The sequence below is a fragment of the Schistocerca nitens genome, chromosome 1 (genome assembly GCF_023898315.1).
Source record: "Schistocerca nitens isolate TAMUIC-IGC-003100 chromosome 1, iqSchNite1.1, whole genome shotgun sequence".
Lineage (NCBI taxonomy): Eukaryota > Metazoa > Arthropoda > Insecta > Orthoptera > Acrididae > Schistocerca > Schistocerca nitens.
Window position 1 is genome coordinate 1026734404 of NC_064614.1, and position 19704 is coordinate 1026754107.

The window sequence follows — 19704 nt, forward strand, 5'->3', positions numbered from 1 at the left end:
TATTGACACACAGTCAACATGGGTTTAGAAAACATCGTTCCTGTGAAAGACAACTAGCTCTTTATTCAAATGAAGTGTTGAGTGTTATTGACAAGGGATTTCAGTTCGATTCCGTATTTCTGGATTTCCGGAAGGCTTTTGACACGGTACCACACCAGCGGCTCGTAGTGAAATTGCGTGCTTATGGAATATCGTCTCAGTTATGTGAGTGGATTTGTGGTTTCCTGTCAGAGAGGTTCGTAGTAACTGACGGAAAGTCATAGAGTAAAACAGAAATGATTTCTGGCGTTCCCCAAGGTAGTGTTATAGGCCCTTTGCTGCTCCTTATCTATATAAACGATTTGGGAGACAATATGAGCAGCCGTCTTCGGTTGTTTGCAGATGACGCTGTCGTTTATCGACTAATAAAGTCATTAGAAGATCAAATCAAACTGTAAAACGATTTAGAAAATATATCTGAATGGTGCGAAAAGTGGCAGTTGAACCTAAATAACGAAAAGTGTGAGGTCATCCACATGAGTGCTAAAAGGAACTCGTTAAACTTCAGTTACACGATAAATCAGTCTAATCTAAAAGCCGTAAATTCAACTAAATACCTAGGTATTACAATTACGAACAACTTAAATTGGAAGGAACACATAGAAAATGTAGTGGGGAAGGCTAACCAAAGACTGCGTTTTATTGGCAGGACACTTAGAAAATGTAACAGATCTACTAAGGAGACTGGCTACACTAAGCTTGTCCGTCCTCTTTTAGAATACTGCTGCGCAGTGTGGGATCCTTACCAGATAGGACTGACGGAGTACATTGAAAAAGTTCAAAGAAAGGTAGCACGTTTTGTATTATTGCGAAATATGGGAGAGAGTGTCACAGAAATGATACAGGATTTGGGCTGGAAATCATTTCAAGAAAGGCGTTTTTCGTTGCGACGGAATCTTCTCACGAAATTCCAATCACCAACTTTCTCCTCCGAATACGAAAATATTTTGTTGACACCGACCTACATAGGGAGGAATGATCACCACGATAAAATAAGGGAAATCAGAGCTCGTACGGAAAGATATAGGTGTTCATTCTTTCCGCGCGCTATACGAGATTGGAATAATAGAGAATTGAGAAGGTGGTTCGATGAACCCTCTGCCAGGCACTTAAATGTGATTAGCATAGTATCCATGTAGATGTAGACGTAGATGTAGATTATGGCCCATGCGATAGATGGCTTAATAACGATGCTCCGGGGAATGTTAGAAAGGAAGGTCATATTGTTCCGTGAAACCCCGTTGGGCATCTTTAGAGAAGGGGTATTCGGGGGAGTCCGTGTCATGTTTCAGATAACAATATCGTATATCTCGCATATATATAATGTGAATAACAGGAAATGCTGTCCTATGTTTCCCAACAAAGGGACAAATTCTTTCAATATTTATCTATCCGTTGCAAACTGTGTTGATATAGAATGTTGCCGCATGTAATCACAGACAAGCTCACACTTACGAGAACATAGCTCCTTTCGAAACACACTTACAGTAGACCTATTACTTTCCTCCGAGAATTTTTACAAGAACGAAATGAACTAATCTTTATGGAAAAACAAAATTCTAAGCTAAGTAGTCATAACAAGAGTCAATTTTAATACACAACAGATGTGCTTCATGTCCGTCTGGTGGCGTCAGTATCCTCGACTGTTTATCTGGACATGTTGGCACGATTTGCATCTCCACAAGTCTAAGGAAAGCGACCTGACGTCACGATGCAGCAGGAAGGCGCTCCTTCTCACTGGGCCTTGGCAGTTAGGAAGTCTTTGGACAACACATTTCTAAGCCGCTGGATTGGGAGAGGAGGACCCACTTCCTGCCTCCCAAGATCTCCAGACCTAAGCCCATTACATTTTTTTCTTGGGGACTTCGTGAAGGATGGTGTCTAAGGACCCCGGTGCGGGGCCTGGAAGAACCGCGAGCTCGCATAAGAGCTACATACGTTAATGGGGACGTGTGAGGAACTGAAATACGAGGGGCGTTTGAAAAGTCCGTGCAAAGTCCGAGAGATGGCACGACCAGCGCGTATCGAGGTCATGTTTAGTTAGTAGCATCTTTGGAAAGAACGCGCACCAATTTTCAGCCATATTGGTCTATTTCTTTGTGTTTTACATTCGTGTGAATCAAGGAAGTCGAGTGATTGTCAAAAAATGGACGAAGAAGAGTTTCGTGTGGCGATTAAACATTACTTTATGAAAGGCAAAACGCCTCAGGAGACTAAAGAGAAGCTTGATAAACATTACAGTGACTCTGCACCTTCGATTAGAACAGTTTATAAGTGGTTTCAAAATTTTCGGACTGGCCATATGGGCACAAGTGATGCTGAATGTTCTGGGCGCCCTGTGGATGTTACGACTCCAGAAATCAGTGATAAAATCCATGATATGGTGATGGATGACAGAAGAGTTAAGGTACGTGAGACTGCTAGTGCTGTGGGCATCTCGAATGAACAGGTACATAATATTTTGCATAAACATTTGGACATGAGAAAGCCATCCACAAGATGGATTCCGCGATTGACCAAAAACGGAATCGTGTGGTATTGCAAGGATGGTTTGCAGCTGTTCAGGAAAAATCCTCAGGACTTTAAGCGTCGTTTCGTCACTGTGGATGAAACATGGATACATTACTATATTCCTGAGACCAAACAACAATCTAAACAATGGGTTACCAAGGGAGAATCTTCATCAAATAAGGCGAGGACCATTCCTTCGGCCGCAAAGGTTATGGAGACTGTCTTTTGGGATTCGCAAGGGATAATCCTCATCGACTATCTGGAAAATGGTAAAACTATTACAGGTGCATATTATTCATCGTTACTGGACCGTTTGAAAACCGAGCTGCAAGAAAAACGCCGACGATTTGACAGCAAAAATGTCCTTTTCCATCACGACAATGCTCCAGCACACACCTCAGCAGTTGTGGTCGCAAAATTAATGGAAACAGGATTCCAACTCGTTTCACATCCCCCCTATTCTCCAGACTTGGCCTCCTCGGACTATTATTTGTTCCCCAGTCTGAAGAAATGGCTGGCGGTACAAAGATTTTATTCAAACGAGGAGGTGACTGCAGCAACTAATAGTTATTTTGCAGACTTGGACAGTTCCTATTATTCGGAACGGTTCAAGAAATTAGAACAGCGTTGGACGAAGTGTATAAGTCCAAAAGGAGACTATGTAAAAAAATTAAAAAAGGGTTACCCCAAACACGTAAGTAGTTTTTATTTTTGCACAGACTTTTCAAACGTCCCTCGTATTGCTTAAATATGCAGCGTGCTATAGATGGCGTACACAATGAACTCTGTTAAACTGCTACTAAAACTTCAGGCGCGTATGAACATTACATCACAAACCGCACCCTTCTACCTATCCCCATTCATGGAATACACGTGATCAAAGTTCTAAAGATCCTTTCGGAATACCATGTATTATTCCTCAAAGAACCGGCGGTTTTCTTAAATACTTGAAAAACATTACTTTGGTACCGGGTCGATTTAGATTTTTTTCGGGTTGCAATTCCTGAAGCTCCAAATTCATTAGTGAATGCTTCATCTTCTATAATTCTTTCGTGTGATAAGCTTTTATAAAAGAAATTTTTATGCAGAATTTGGTGATAGGTCTCTGGGACAGATTCCAGACGCTGTAATGGAGCACAAAGAACCAGTGACTCAGCTGTGCTCCCAGCGACTGCTGCCCGCCTGGATAGCCTCCAATTACGTCGTCAACGGTAGCCGTGGACCGCTTACTTGCTGCTGGTCAGTAGCGACGTCTGTGCGGGCCGTGACGCTGTCCTTGCACCGGAGATGCTGTCCTCGGAAGACTAGCCTCCGTTTCCTTGGGTAATTGTTCTAACAATAGTGACTGACAAGCATATTTCGCCTATTTCACATGACGTCTTGGTGAATTGTGTCGGCGCCATTCGAGGGTAATTTTTCGCTTGTAGGCGATGTTCACAAATCCTGCACATCAAGAGATAATGTGTTTAGAGCCAGTGGAAAACACACTTCTACAAGTAATTTCTAAGTACGCTTTCTCATCAAAGGACAGCAATACACTTCTGGTGTCCCTAGTGTGATGTATGGGGTTTGATAACATTTGCAAGTATATTGTGCAGTTCATTATAAAGTACGCGACAGAGTGTATTTATTACTGCACACTTTCTTCGCGTTTTAATCGCGAATAGAGCACAAGAAGAATGATCGTTTAGAAGCCTCCATGCGAGCTGCTGTTGGTCTAGTTTCACGATGGCGTGCTGAACCGCAAGGCCTCCGAATTTGTAATTTGAAAACGTAAGTTAATAACATTCTACATCTTTATTATTCATGTCTACATATTTATTTCTCAACTTAGTTTCCCTTTGCTTTATGAATATTAAAATTCCTCAATATTTTATGTAGAGAAATGTTACTTCGTCAGTTTACTGTCTGCAAGTAACACGCTCCCTAACAAAGTCTTGACACAATCATGCTCATATTAACAGTTAAAAGTATTCCACTGCTACACTGAGGTTGGAAATCGATGTATTGCTTTTCCGATTGCATCTTTCGCGCTATAACTGTCCTTGGCAGCCTGCTCATATAATATGCTCCATCAGCGGAAGCCACTAAAAACAGTGGTAGTGTTTCGTCCACTCATTTCATAGGTAACTACGCTCCGTGAATAAACCGTATCATTACGCACTATTGTCGTGCCATTCGGCGTAATAATTTCATGCTCATAATCAATCATTTTACCGAACTGTTCTAGAAACTTTTATGTGACGCAACAACACGCGACCGTTCCGCACTAAATTCGTACAATGAGTCCCTCCTCTCGTGACCGGTAACGCTTGAGCAATGATGATCGTAACAGCAAGACAATCCTATCGCCGGAAAATGGTGCGCTCATGTCCGAAAGTTCCAGAGAACCAGCGATACGTAAAGGTTACGGTTTACTACGGCATACCACTGTTGATAGCAGTCCCCCTGAAAGGACCATCAGAAACACTTTTATCCAATTTTCCTCGTTTTTACACTTTTGACGCCTCTTACCTCTTTCATACCACAATAAACATTTAAAATCTGATGCCTGAAGCGTTTGAGTGAAGTTCCGTGAAAATGAAGGCGGAACTGACCACGAAACGACGAGTTGTTCCATTACGGAAACACGCCGAGCCACAGTTCCTCGTGACGCTGCAGTTCTGAAGAAATGACGCAACGTCTGCAAACTGGTGACATCAGCGCTTCTGACTTTCCCTGTTTCTGTACACCTGAGGGCAATTTCTACCGAAGGGCTAAAAGCTAATTTTCTGAGGAGTGAAAACAAAACAGTTCACTTTCGTTTCGGTCAGGAAGCTAAATTGTTTTTAAAAGTTCATTATTATTATTACTAATCTTCTTCACATAGGCCACCCGCTACACACACACACTTCATACTTTGTACCATGCGTCTATGACACCAGAACTGAGACATACTCACTGAGGCGGTAAAACGTACGAGGTAGCGATATGCACATTTACAGATGGCGGTAGTGTCGCGTACGCAAGGTATAAAAGGGCAGTGCATTGGCGAGCTGTCATTTGTTCAAATGTGTGTGAATTCCTAAGGGACCAAACTGCTGAGGTCATCGGTCCCTTGACTTACACACTACTTAAAATAACTTATACTAAGAACAAAACACACATCCATGCCCGAGAGAAGACTCGAGCCTCCGGCGGGAGGGGCCACGCAATCCGTGACATGGCGCCTCAAACCGCGTAGCCACTCCGCGCGGCTGTCATTTGTGCTCAGATGATTCATGTGAAAAGGGGTTCCGACGTGATTGTGGCCGCACGACGGCAATTAACAGGCTTTGAACGCGAAAATGTAGTTGGAACTACACGCACGGCATATTCCATTAGGGAAAACATTAGGGGATTCAATATACCGAGATCCACCCTGTTAAGAGTGTGCCGCGAACACCAAATGTCAGGCATTACCTCTCAACACGGACAACGCAGTAGCCGGCGGTCTTTTCGTAAGGACCGAGAGCAGTGGCGTTTGCATAGAGTTGTCAGTGCTAGCAGAAATGCAACACTGAATGAAATAACCGCAGAAATGAATGAGGGTCGTACGACGAGCGTATCCGTCAGGACAGAGCGCCGAAATTTGGCATTAATGGGCTTTGTCAGCAGACGACCGCCGCGACTGCCTTTGTTAATAGGAAGGCTTCGCCTACAGCGCCCCTCCCCCCCTGGGGTAGAGATGATTTCGGTTGGATCCTTGACGACTAGAAAACTGTCACCTGGTCAGATGAGTCCCGATTTTAGTTGGTAACAGCTGATGGTAGGTTTCGAGTGTGGCGCAGACCCCGCGAAGCAATGGAGCCAAGTTGTCAACAAGCCATTGTGCTACCTGCTGGTGGCTCCATCATAATGGTGTGGGCTGCGTTTACATGGAATGGACTGTGTTCTCTGGTCCAGCTGAACCGATCATTGACTGGAAATGGTTATGTTCGACTACATCGAGACCATGCGCCGCGGGGTAGCCGCGCGGTCTTCGGCGTCTTGTCACGGTCCGCGCGGCTCCCTCCGTCGGAGGTTCGAGTCCTCCCTCGGGCATGGGTGTGTGTGCCGTCGTTAGCGTAAGTGAGTTTAAGTTATATTAAATAGTGTGTAAGCTTAGGGACCGATTTCCTCAGCAGTTTGGTCCCATAAGACCTTAGCACAAATTAAACGTCATGTCCCCAAACAACGCTGGAATTTTTCTGGATGACAATGCCTCATGTCACCGGTCCAGAACTCTTCGTGATTGGTTTGAAGAACAGTCTGGGCAGTTCGAGCGAATAGTTTGCCCACCCAGATCGCCCAACTTCAATCCCATCGAACGATTATGGGACTTAATCGAGGGGTCAGTTCGTGCACAAAATACTGCACCGGCAACACTTTCGCAATTATGGACCGCTAAAGGGGCAGCGTAGCTCAATATTTCTGGAAGGGACTTAACAACGACTTGTTGCCTCTATGCCACGTCGAGCTGCTCTGCACTACGCCACGCAAAAGGAGGTCCGACAAGATATTAGGAGGCATCCCACGGCCTTTGTTACCTCATTGTACATAGCATATGCGTTTACATGTCATGAAAATGGCGTCTCCGCGTTGTAAGTAATACCCAGACTAGACTAGAAATTGTTTCATTACGCATTTCACAACAGTAAACGAACTAAATGACAGCGCAACATAGCAGTAACTACGCAATGATTACTGCACTGCTGTAGGACCTACACTGCACTGTTATTGTTGTCGTTATTATTATTAGTGACATTGGTAAGCCACAAAGCATTAGCAGGCTGAAGTCTTCCAATTTATATGAGTTCAGAAATAAGGAGCCCAGCGACCAAGTGATTTACAGGCAGTAGGTTCAAATGGCTCTGAGCACTATGAGACTTAACAGCTGAGGTCATCAGTCCCCTAGAACTTAGAACTACTTAAACCTAACTAACCTAAGGACATCACACACACCCATGCCTGAGGCAGTAGGCCTCAGTATAGTACACACATTTTAGTTTGATTTTAAATAGGGGTGTATGGGCTGGGTGAAGCAAGTATCACTGGGGAGAGGAGTGGTGCAGAGGAGATCTGTTTTTAACAAGTGTTCACCATCAGTGTGGATGATTATGTTTCTCTTCTGAGAAGAACTCGTTGCTTTATCATTCTGTTTTGCTTTTTTTTTTTAATGTTAGACATACACAATTCCTTTTATCTCATCGACTCATTAGTTCGTGGTTTAATAAAACACCTACAAAAACTAAATCTCATTTGAGTTTCATCATTTTAAAGTTTCTTTTTCATCTTGACGTTTAGTTAAGTGCTAAAATTGTTGATGGGGGAAGGGAGAAAGGAGGGTAATAACTAACAAGTGATTGTACTCAGGCGTAATAGTCTCAGGTTGAATGGGAACTACTGCCATAATGTCGTCGCTTCGACATTACACTTCATGAAGCACAAACGTGATACTGCTGAACGACGCTCAGTAAGACTTTCCGACTGAGAAACCGTACGATATTTCGATCTTTACGCAGACAGTTAGTAAAATGTGTGTACAAATGTCTCTCACAAGTCTTGCGATGGCAGTTCAATGTGCTGTCGAAATCCCTACGATCTTGTCTGATATGTCCGAACTTGTTAAATGCACCTAACGTGCATTGACTGACAAGCAACATACGAGCTGGAACAACTGTATTCGTCTGCAAGGAGTCATTTCATCCACCACCAACAATGAAAAGTGTATAATCTTTCAAATTTCGCTGCAATCTAGCTGATACAAAACGACAACACTATTAACTGGATCTTCTCTCTGCGCATTAAATATTCAAAAACCCCTCGGCAGTAAAAGCCTGTGGAGTCGTCTCTGTAACATTGATGTCTGAGGATAATGCACTCTTCTTTTTGTGTACGATCAGTAGTCTTCCTGCCGGACAGACGCAACCTGCCACATCTTCCTCTGTGCTAATCTCTTCGCATTAGAGTAGCACATACACCCAACATCCTCAAGTATTTGTTGGACGTATAACAATCTCTGTCTTCCCTACATCCTTTTCCCTTCCTGGGTCCCTCTGGTACAATCGAAGCTACACAATGAGGCAACAACATACCCCCTGCTACTTTGTTCTTATCTAGGCAATGTTTTCTATCTGTTCTCCTACTCACGGATTCTGCAGAGAACCTCCCCATTTCCTACCAGTCCCTTTAATTTCAGGATCCTCCTGGAACACCACATATGAAATGCATCGACTATCTTCTTTCCTTGTTTTCCCACAGTCGTTAACAAAGTAGTGCTGCAGACGTGCGCTCTCAGACATTGCTTCCTAAAATTAATGCGTAAATATATGAGGTTCTTTCCCCCTGAATTCATTTTTATTTCCCGCGTATTGTTTGTGTAATCTGATGTATAATGAATTTTCTAATACATGCAGGATATATCAAAAAAGTTGGAGAATGTTTGCGGGTTGTATCCTCTCTCTATAAAAGAAGGAAAATGTATTGCAGTCATATATTCAAAAATTCCGCTATCTGAGCAACTATTGAAATAACTTTGACACTGCCAGATTTTCTGCTTGTAATGGCTAGCTCACAGAAATATTTTACACTTCCGTCAACTTATAAAACTAATAAAGAAATTATTCAAAATGTCGTATCCTTCCCTGTGTCCAAGTATGAACGCGCCACTACATGCTCTTTTACACCTACCTACATCATACTCCGCAAGCCACCTAACAGTGTGTGACAGAGGGTACTTCTGGTACCACTAATTGATCCACCTTCCGCGCTCCACGCGCGGAACGCGTGGGAAGAATGGTGGTCGCGTAAGCCTTTGTATTAGCTCCAGTTTCTCGAATTTTCCCGGCGGGAGAAAGTAATATGTCGTCCGACTCTTCCCAGAAAGTGCTCTCTCGAAATCTCTACAGAAAACCTCACTGTCATGCAAGAAGGCTCTCTTGCAGCGTCTGTCAATGGAGTTTGGTGAGCATCTCTGTAACTTTCTAGTGCCGACTTAACATCCCTTAACGAAAGGTACCTCTCTTCTTTGTATCTTCCCTGTTTCTTCTGTCTGTCTGACCTGGTAAGGACTCCACCCGCATAGGTGAATAGTACTCAAGAATCGGTCGAACAAGTGCCTTGTAAACCACTTCCTCCATGGACGAGTTACATTTCCTTATGATTCGTCCTATGAATCTCAGTCTGGAATTTGCTTTTCCTGCTATTTACTTCATGTGGTCATTCCATTTAAGGTCGCTCTGGATAGTTACTCCTAGATATTTTACGGTACATACTGTTTGCAGCAATTTGTCATCGACAGTGTAGTTGTGAAGTAGTAGATTTCTTTTCGTATGTATGAGTAGTATGTTACATTTATTTACGCTCAGAGTCAACTGCCAAAGCCTGTGTAATTCATCAATCATCTGCAGGTCATTCTGCAAATCGATACTGTCTTTTTACGTTGCTACTTTCTTACATTCAACCACGTCATCAAATCTGGTTCGATACTCGGTAAACTCATTTTTTTAATTTTTTTTTCACTAAACCGAAGTTCGGGACGGTATCAAATACCTTCCTGAAGGAACATGATATCACCCTGAGAGCCGTAGTCTACAGCGCTACGGATCTCATATAGAATCAAAGCGAGCTGAATTTTGCAAGATCTCTGCGGATACTATGTCGATTTTTATAGAAGAGATTTGCGTTCTCCAAAAACGTCATAATTCTTGAGCATAAAACATTCTCCATAATTCTACAACAGATTGATGACAGCGATATTTTGCTTTACAATTATGTGCATCTGTCCAACGACCCTTTTTGAAAACGGGAATGATCTGCGCTTCTTTCCAGTCGCTACGTATCTTCGTTGCTCCAGCGGTCTGCGGTAAACTGTTGGTAGATGGTGAGCAAGTTCTTTCGCATAATCTTCGTAGATCTCTTACACGTATCTTATCAGGTCCTGATGCCTTTCCACTCCTCTTTAATTACTACCAGTACCTGGTTATTATGACGTGCTGAAATAGGGTACGAAACGTCCGCTAAATAAACTAATTTTCTAGGTATGCCAGAGAAGAAAATCAAAAATACTTGTATCAAGCGGATGTGCAGACCATGACACTGATGGTCTCCAACCTCTTCATCTGCCAAGACAGACGTCAGCCGGTGTTTCTGAAGGATGCGACTAGAATGAGCTGTAGTCTCACCACATTATTACTGTAATTGCCAAGTGCACGTTCTGTTTATGGTGGATTATAAAAAGTGTTTGTAACCTCATTTAACCATTGCGATAGAATGCAATCAATGACTCTAACTGTTCACAGACTTCCATGGCGAGCATTGGTTTTTCCTGCGTAAGTCGACAATATAAAGGGAGAGGCAATTATTGTAATGTTCCAAAATAGCACTATCTGAACGAAGCATGATTTATTTGTCTCGTCCCTTCATAGTAGTTTCCTCGAAGTTCTTTTTATTTGTTCAGTGTCTGTTTATATGATTCCTGGTTCAAGAAGAGAGATCCAATTTTTCAGTTCATGTTTTAACTTTAAATGAATACTTGTAGAGACAGTATATATAATTTCCATTTTTTATTTACAACACCACACCGCACCACATAAATAGTTACCAACTTTTCCATACAAATGTCTGCCTTCAAAAACGATGGCAACCAACAACCTATCCAAACAGCAACTTACAACGTCCAACTTGGAACTGCTATTTACACATGCAAAAAATTTTGACAATGAAAACCAGCGATGCTTATCTCTCTGTACAAATATATAGCTTTTTATATCGACCTACACGTGCAAAGATAAAATCATATGTGATTAATAAATAGATTATTTACGTTATATATATTTTCAAATAACCATAAAAATTATAGGAATAATAATTTCGAAACTTATAGGCATGCTCGTATGTTTAATGCAAAATTTTAGTGATTCTAACTTTCAATCTGGAATAATTTCTTATTGGACATTTTTGTAACTGAATACAAATGAAATAATTATTTATTGTTGTTTTGTCATAAGGAAAAACCAAAATTCTGCGACCTTTAAAGAATGTCAGCGGGTCAGGCAGTATACTTATTTGAATGTTTCGGGAAGTGTGTTAAAGAAAAAATGTATCACTGATCAGTTTCATTACACGATCTATAAAAAGTAACTGTACAATTTAGGAAGTAAGACCACAGAGATCTAACTCAGCGAGACAGATTTGATGTATGAACGATGATGCAGCAAGAAATGCGTACTGCTGAGCACTCGGAAGTTGCTTCAGCGAACACTGCTGCCTCGTCAAGCGATCCGTGTCCGGTAACTGCTGACAGAGCTTGCTGTTTTAGCGAGCGTGCTTGCTACCCACATTAATCGGAGTTCGTCAGTAAACATGCGGTGTGAAAAAAAAGCTGCGGGAGATTAGTTGTCGAGTGTTCGATTGTGCACGTAGTTTCAGAGTCCAAAAGTCGCAGCGAGGCACGTAGCCGGTGTGTGTGTGTGTGTGTGTGTGTGTGTGTGTGGGTGGGTGGTGCACGCTGCGGTGAAGCCTCGCCAGGTAGGCGGAACTGACGCGTATCAGATTCCGGTGAGGGGTCGGACTCTGTCTACTCAGCGCGAGAGAGATCACTTACAAAGGACAGGAAGGGCAACGTCCATGAAAATCTATTGCATTTTCGAACTTGGAAACGTTTATATCACCATTACTCACACATTCACTGTGTGGATGTCTCCTGGCTATTCCAGAGCTCTTCTGGAAGAGATAAGCGATATTGACAAGGTCTCTGCATTTTTTCCCAAACATCAAGAAAAACAAGTTTACGTTAATGAGGGTAAAAGGCGAGATTTTCAGTTAGCGTCAGAGTTGTTTCACTTATACACATGAGAAGCAACTAAAAAATGAAAGAAGAGGAATCGAAGTGCAAGGTGCCCAAATATCAGCAATAAAATTAGCAGACGACATTGCCAGTAACCATCTGCAAAAGTGAGAAAGAGCCAGAAAACTTAAATGAAATGGACGGTATATTCAACACAGGATACTGATTGCTGTAAGTCAAGCAAGGCGGAAGTGACGAAAAGTAGTAGAAAGGAGGATAGCAACCTGTTAATAATAAAAACTGACGAAGATAAAGTAGACAAAGTGAAATGTTTCTGTTATACAGAAACATGACTGTTTAAGATGGCTGAAGCAAAAGAAGTGGCAAAAGTAAATTGGTGGAACTGAAGACAGCGTCAAACAAATTAGAATAATAGCACTTACGTTAAAATAGCAGATCGAAGAACCGTAGTGGATTATTAGAAGTACCAAAAACAGACGGGCAGCTACTCTCAAAATTCAGTGCAATATTTTTTTTCTAGTAATGAGAGAGGGGAGAGTATTGCATCTTGGGACACTTTTCAAATTTTCGCCTCTGTAAAACAACTTTAATATATTTTCTTGTTCCATTTTACATAATAACATTCAGTTTTTATGTGCTGTAGTCTCTTTTCTGAAATTCTAAATATTAGTCCAGATAATTAAGGTTTTCGCAAATGTGAAAACATTTTCTAAGATACAATATGGTCATGATCTAGGAACAAATATTCTATTGAAATTCAAAAGCGTTGCAATCGATAAAGTCTTGTCAGTATTATGATTACATAGGTATCTGTTGACATTATTACTGTACTACACACCAATCAGTAAGTGAACGCTAATCGATTAGAAGTGTTATCAGAAGCCACTTAGAAGTCAAATAAATTTTGAAAGCGAAACTATTGAAAACTACCACAAATTTCCATTTTCAAGACAGGTAAATTTTTTACGAAAATTAACTAAACTCAGTTAATTTGCAAATATCGCACGTTCCATGGTAGAATCCTCTTCAGTGTCAAGGTCCGAGATTGTGTTCGACCGACCAAGTATGGCTTCACTGTCCACACGTCATATAATTAGTTTTCAGAATCATAGCATTTTGCTTCCCATAAAATTCTGCAACTGAAGAATTAATAATATATTTAAAAGACGGTTGTTCTTTACGAAAGAAATGTAGTCGCGGAAGAAACACAGACAAAAATTGAGAAAATTGAAAAATATTGGAAATGGTTTTAATATACCATACAACACTTAAATCTGTAGAACTCGAAAAATTTACAAATTTTAACAATTCTCATTTATTGTTCCATCTCAGCTGCATATTTTTCGTTAGGTTACGCGTTTTGATTACTCGAGATCATCTTCGGATCTAAGTAGTTGCGTCAGCTAGCCATCTTCTTTGATCTAATTAAAAATGTGTAATTGAGACGAAACAATAAACGCGAATTATCTTAAATACAGTGTCCGAACCTCTCACGAGTGAGCATTCCTTCATGTGATTCTAAAATCAGTCACTACACTGAAGTACCGACCAAAAATAGTAATGTATTGCCAGGTGCGCTATCCTCTGCGTACACAAAATTCTCCCCTAATAGCAATAAGAAACAGTAGTACGATATGGGACGATCGTATACGCTGAACCGTAGGTAATGTTGCTGACATAATTCAGCTCATTGGTAAGATACCGTAAAGAGTGTACAAAGGAGATTCCTTACAAAGCACTCGTGCAGCCCGTCCTAGAATACTGCTCGTGCTCAAGTGTGTGGAACTCATATAAAATAGTACTGACAGGGAATACTGAACGGATACAAGGAAGGGCAGCGTGAATGCTAAGAGGTTCGTTTGACCCACGGGAGAGCGTCACTGAAATGCTGAAAAATTGGCGTGACAAACTCTTAGCAGACAGACTCAAACCATCCCGCGGAAATCGACTTAACAAAGTTTCAAGAACCAGTATGAAGCCAGGAATGTACTCGTCGCTTCCGTAGCGAACACGAAGACAAGATTAAACTAATTTCAGTGCGCATAGAAGCACTTATTTACTTCATATATTTGCTAAACTTGATCTGGCATCGGACAAGGGTTTCACTTATACGATATCTTTTTTACATCATGTCACTTCAGAAGTAACGATTTTAAAATGACAAATAGTATTAAAATGATTTCAGTGTCTAAAGTGGCAATATGAATAAATAACACTAACTATGAACTGTTGCTGTTATGATCTTCTGCCCGAAGACTGGTTTGATGAGATCTCCTTGCTACTCTATCCTGCGCAAGCCTTTTCATCTCTGAATATCTGCTGCATAATACATGCTTCTGAATCTGCTTACTGTATTCATCTCTTCGTCTCCCTCTACAATTTTACCCCCCCCCCCCACCCCACACACACACACTTCCTTCAAGTACTAAAGTGGTGATCCCTTTTGTCTCACAATGTGTCCTATCAACCTACCCCTTCCTCTACCTGTGTTGTATCACAGATTCCTTCTCTCCCCAATTCTGTTTAGTATCTCCTCATAAGGTACGTGGTCTATCCAACAAATTTTCAGCATTCTTCTGTAGCACCACATTAGGCAAACTTTCATTCTCTTCCTGTCTAAACTGTTTATCGTCCATGTTTCACTTTCGCACATGGCTACACTCCTTCCAAATACTTTCAGAAAAGAGTTCCAAAAACTTTAAATTTATGTTCGATGTTAACAAATTTATCTTGAGAAATGCATTTATTGTCATGGCTAGTCCACATTTTGTATCCTCTTTACTTCGGCCATCATCAGTTATTTTGCTGCCCAAATAAGAAACCTTATCTACTATTTTAGGTGTCTCGTTTCCTAATCTAATTCCCTCAGCATCGCTTTATTTAATTCCACTACATTACATTATAATTATTTTGTTGTTGTTGATATTCATTTTATATACTCCTTTCAAGACATTGTCTGTTCCATTCAACAGCTCTTCCAAGTCGTGCTTTCTCTGCCAGAACTACAATCATCGGCAAACCCTAAAGTTTTTAGTTCTTCTCCCTGAACTCTGATTCCTACCCCAAATTTTTCTTTGGTTTCCTTTACTGCCTGCTCAGTGTACAGATTGAGTAACATCGGCAACGACTACAGCCCTGTCTAGTCCCTTCTCAACCAGTGCTTCGCACTTCACGCCCCTCGACTGTTATAACTGCCGTCTGGTTTCTGTACAAGCTGTACATATCCCTTGACTCCCAGTATTTTACGTCTGCTAAGTTCAGAATTTCAAAGAAAGTATGCCAGTCAACATTGACAAAAGCTTCCTCTAAATCTAGAAACGCTAATATTGCCTGCAAGTTCATCTCCCTTGCATAGACCGTCTATATACTCCTTCCACCTTTCAGATTGATTGGTTGGTTTAAGGGAGGGGATCAAACAAAGACGTCATCGCCCCCATCGGATTAAGGAAGGAAATCGGTCGTGCCCTCACAAAGGAACCATTCCGGCATTTGCCAGAAGCGATTTAGGGACATCACGAAAAACGTAAATCAGGATGGCTGGAAGTGGGTTTGAACCGTCGTCCTCCCGAATGCGAGTCCAGTGTGCTAGCCACTGCGCCACCTCTCTTCTTTGCTAAGAACTGGTTTACCATGTGAGCTCTTGATGTTCATATAGCGGCTTCTCTTTTCCCCAAAGGCCTCTTTAATTTTCCTGTATGAGGTATCTATCTTTCCCCTAGTGATATATGCTTCTAAATCCTTACATTGGTCCTCTAGGCATTCCAGGTTAGCCATTTTGCACTTCCTGTCAATGAGATTTTTAGACGTTTGTATTCCCCTTAGCCTGCGTTATTTGCTGTATTTTTATATTTTCTCATTTCATCAGTTGAATTCAGTATCTCCTGTGTTTTCGAAGGGTTTCTACTTTTTACCTATTTAATCCTCTGCTGCCTTGGCTATATCATTCCTCTAAGCTACCCATTCGTCTTCTACTATATTCCTTACCCCTGTTCCAGTCAATCGTTGCCTAAAACTCCCTTGAAACTCTCGACAGCCTCTGGTTCTGTCAGCTTTTCCAGGTCCCAATTCCTGAATTTCTACCTTTTTGCAATTTTTTCAGTTTGAATACTATGAACTAATGAGGTTAATAGTACCTGTACTATTGCAGCTGCTGCCGCCAATAGTGATGATAGTAATAATAATGAGGACAATAATAACAATAATGACAGTGGCAGACATAAAAAGAATTTATAGGTGTACAAAATAAAAGTTTTCTGATATAGCGAGCTCTGGGGAAAGGAACTTTAAGGAGACCGCACCAGCTAAGAATACAGGGAAAAGAAGATCTGGTTGGAAAGAAGCACTTGCGAGGGTAACGGGCGAGTAGAGTGACAACGGTAATTCTTATTGTTGCTTTAGTAGATATGTCATTAACTGTCTTCTGAAGTTTGATATGTTATTCAGCTTCCTAATTTAATGCGAGAGATTATTCCAGAGTCCTGTTCCTGCTGCAGAGAAGGATTTCGAGAAAGTGTACGAATGATGGAGCGGAACAGAAAGGACTTTGCTCCGATGGTAACGCCTGCTTCTGCCATGTTATTCAGGCAAGAGCGTTAAGGGTCGAGGAGAGATATGAGACACAGTGTTCATTGATACGACAGTACAGAAGACAAGAGGGTATGGAAACCTCTGCGCTTGTCTGCACGCGGCCATGACAGCTGTGCATATGATGCTGAAATATGATCAAAGAGTTGAGTATCGCACGTAACAAACATGGGCATTTATAACCAGTTCCATATGCCGTGAGATTTCCTGAGAAAGACTTTACGAGGTAACTTCGCAGTAATCAATAATTAGAAGAATTAGTGTTTGTACAAGTTTCTTTTTCAGGTCAAGAGAGAAGAGCTTTTTATATTTTTGTGGGACATGGAGAGATACTAATGCCTTCTTGGACAGTGCTCAGTGCAATTTAGATTATCTACTTTTACTCCTACGCTCTTTGCTGAAGGAGAGAAGTTGATATTTGTCCCGTTTAGGGTTACAGATGGTAGGGATTCCCAATATTTTGGGCTAAAGAGATGACCAGCACCGCATGGGTTTCAGATGAATTGAGCTTTAGCCCTGTTTCATAGCGTACACAGGTCGGTATTGCGATTCTCGATAGCATTCTTCAGTTTTATTGGCTGTACACTTAGATACAACTGGAGGTCGTTAGCGTACATGTGTTATTTATCAGTGTACATGTGGTATTTGCAGTAGAATAAAACTGATGACACATCATGTATGTACAATGAAAAGAATATAGCACCTAATGCCGAATCCTGGGAGTCACTTGATACTACCTGCCTCCATTGTAACTTTATGGCGCCGGACGTGACGCACTGTTGGCGGCACGTCAGGTAAGAGGGAAACCATTGCACAGCACTTGGCGAGAAATTTAGGCTGCTAAGTTTGTCAAGTAAAATGTCGAAATCGACAGCCATCACTCTTCTCGAACTAGATACATGAATGGAACGAGAAAAAAGCAGAATACATGGTTCAGTGGGATGTACCCTCAGCCATGGAATTCACGGTTGTTTGCAGAGTACAGATGTAGATGTTTAAGAAAATCCATGGTTCCACAAAAATATTTAATTCTTTACACACTTATCTGATTATTGGGTAGGATACAAAACAGATCGGATAACATCACGACTGCCTACTTTTTGAATTACGAATTAAAATGCGCTCAAATGCGACCTGTTTATCAACATTGTATGCTTATGATTCCTCTCTGTCCGTGTATCATCAGTGAATGTAATGTGTATGTCGAATTATGACATCATCAATTTGTCTGCGTGCCTAAATCACGTCTGTCGCACGGGGTCGGAAGACGTTACTGACTAACTTTAATTCCCTTACTAATATCGGCACAATGACGCACATTTCTCATTGTCTACTGTGAGGCATTAGAATGCAAAATTTGTTACATTTTGTACCAGTCAGCCCGCCTATTAACTAGTTCCATATTACAGACAAGACAATATGTGTTAAAAAACGTAATGTTCGTACGTAAACAGGCTGCATCTGAAAGAATATAAATTCCCGTCTCGTACTATGTTGGAGGCGGTCCTTAGTAAGCATTTCTTTCATCATCATAAAAAGGAATCATAAATACTAGTGCTGTGAAGCAGGTGTGTCTAATACATACACTTTATTAAACTTTTTAATAGTGGCCTCCATTCTTCTCAGCACAAATTTATCGCAGCTTCTGCGTGTATATATTATTTTTAAAATTAAGGATGAGTATGAACGATTGTTGTGAACAAACTCGTCAAGAAAATACCGTAGCATTACAGGTAGGGCTTACAGTGAAAAACGTTTAACAAAAAACTGAAGGGATCGAAATATTTTTCCATGATACAAGGGAGTAGTGTTAAACATTACATTTGAAAAAAAAATCAGGTTTAAACCCACCTATCGGGTTTGAAGCCAATGTCATGAGCAAGGCACGACACTCGTCTTTGGTCGGAGTTGGTTAGGATATTTTTCCAACCAATGTTCTTACGCAGTGTTTAATGGCTGCATGTTGTAAAGCGTTGCAAACACGTTGGACATTCCACACTGATACACCAACAAATCAGATAGCTTCATTCAGCTTTTAGCCGGATAATACAACTTGCACAGAAAAGCGGCTTTCTGTCGCCAGCAGAAACAGCGAAATTGTGTTGTGATTTTCGAAACGAATGGTATATATGATATCGGCGAGAGCCATCTTACTCTGCGTAGTTTTGATCTGAAAACGGCCTAGTTGTTCGTAAACCGGTTAACTCAATTAAATGCGTTGTGTAGAATGCGCTTTGTTTAGCAAATTCCTCTTGGTGAACGGCAGTTGCTCGTAGCTGTGCTGCTTGGGCACTTCGCTGAAAACTCCGTATAACAGATCCTTGCAGGAAGAGGAAGCCATCGATTCTAGGAGGGGGACCCCCGTGCGCCACGCTGCGCAGCGGACGCCCACGCCCCGTGTCCTCACAGCTGCAGAGTCTTACGTCAGCGCCCCCCCCCCCCTTCCCGTCACCAATTCCTATGTGGCACGTGCAGCGGGGCGTCACGATGCACAGGTCACGAGGCGTACACATACGGCCGCAGGTTCATTAGCGCTCCTTTTGTCCACAGGTAGTGTTCAGCCGGTCTGCCGTAATCAACGACTGACACCCCACTGCAGGTGTTCCAACGACTCGTGCGTCAAGTAGTTACTGAGAGAACAAGCAAAGACCTAAACAAGCACGATGTAAGGCTCTTGAACAGAGTTCTTCATTACTGGACAAAGCCACTAAAGTACATAAACGTATTCGCAATGCTCTGGAGAGTTGATCTTAAGATCTCTA

At 41.6% G+C, this 19704-nt stretch overlaps 1 protein-coding gene and 1 long non-coding RNA gene across 3 annotated transcripts in view; one reads left to right on the forward strand and one right to left on the reverse strand.

The window, feature by feature from the left end:
• The window catches only part of LOC126196560 (protein singles bar), a 158951-nt gene that overhangs the window by 100301 nt on the left and 38946 nt on the right, over positions 1-19704 (reverse strand). The window lies entirely within an intron of this gene.
• LOC126196587 (uncharacterized) overlaps positions 3883-19704 on the forward strand; it is a 131560-nt gene continuing 115738 nt past the window's right edge. The window contains exon 1 of the long non-coding RNA XR_007539074.1: positions 3883-4323. This is a non-coding gene — a long non-coding RNA (uncharacterized LOC126196587). The remainder of the gene's footprint in view (positions 4324-19704) is intronic.